The sequence below is a fragment of the Brachyistius frenatus genome, unplaced genomic scaffold (assembly GCF_029030835.1).
Source record: "Brachyistius frenatus isolate BFR_SWC_R1_liver_20210118 unplaced genomic scaffold, ASM2903083v1 Contig_520, whole genome shotgun sequence".
Lineage (NCBI taxonomy): Eukaryota > Metazoa > Chordata > Actinopteri > Embiotocidae > Brachyistius > Brachyistius frenatus.
The window spans coordinates 14,462-15,000 of NW_027211119.1; the positions used below are offsets into that span (position 1 = coordinate 14,462).

The window sequence follows — 539 nt, forward strand, 5'->3', positions numbered from 1 at the left end:
TAATAAAACAACAATGATAATAATAACAATAATAATAATGATAATAATAATAACAATGATAATAACAATAATAATAATAATAATTGAAAGCAGTGGCCCATCATGGCTAATGTTATGAGGCTCAGCTGAAATGACAACAACAACAAAGTAAAATACATTTTGTTTATAAAATGCTGTAATTCTATCGAGTTTATTGTGTTTTTTAACTTGAGTGAAGTTCTGTTTGAGGAGCTGCAGCCGACCCCCTCCTCCTCCGCCCCCCCTCCGACCTCCTCCACCCCCCCCCCCCCCTGACCCCTCCTACCTCCTCCGACCCCCCTCCTCCGACCTCCTCCACCCCCCTCCGACCCCCCTCCTACCTCCTCCGACCTCCCCTCCGACCCCCCTCCTCCAACCTCCCCTCCGACCCCCCCCTCCATACTGCGACAGCCTCCTGGATGTTGATGTGACGGGAGTAGTGCTTCCTGCAGAGCGGATCGGGCCTCGCTCATTTTCGCCTGGCAGGTCTGCGGCGGTCTTCAGTCTGGAGCCGTTGGCTG

General features: G+C 50.8%; 1 protein-coding gene across 4 annotated transcripts in view; it reads left to right on the top strand.

Moving 5' to 3' along the window:
* The first annotated feature begins 510 nt into the window (after positions 1-510).
* LOC138614540 (F-box-like/WD repeat-containing protein TBL1XR1) overlaps positions 511-539 on the top strand; it is a 47,128-nt gene continuing 47,099 nt past the window's right edge. For 3 of the 4 annotated variants that reach the window (XM_069688042.1, XM_069688043.1, XM_069688044.1), the window contains exon 1: positions 511-539. This exon is cut by the window's right edge and continues 285 nt beyond it. The gene's annotated coding sequence lies outside the window, so the exon portion shown is untranslated. The other variant, XM_069688045.1, reaches the window with a different exon arrangement.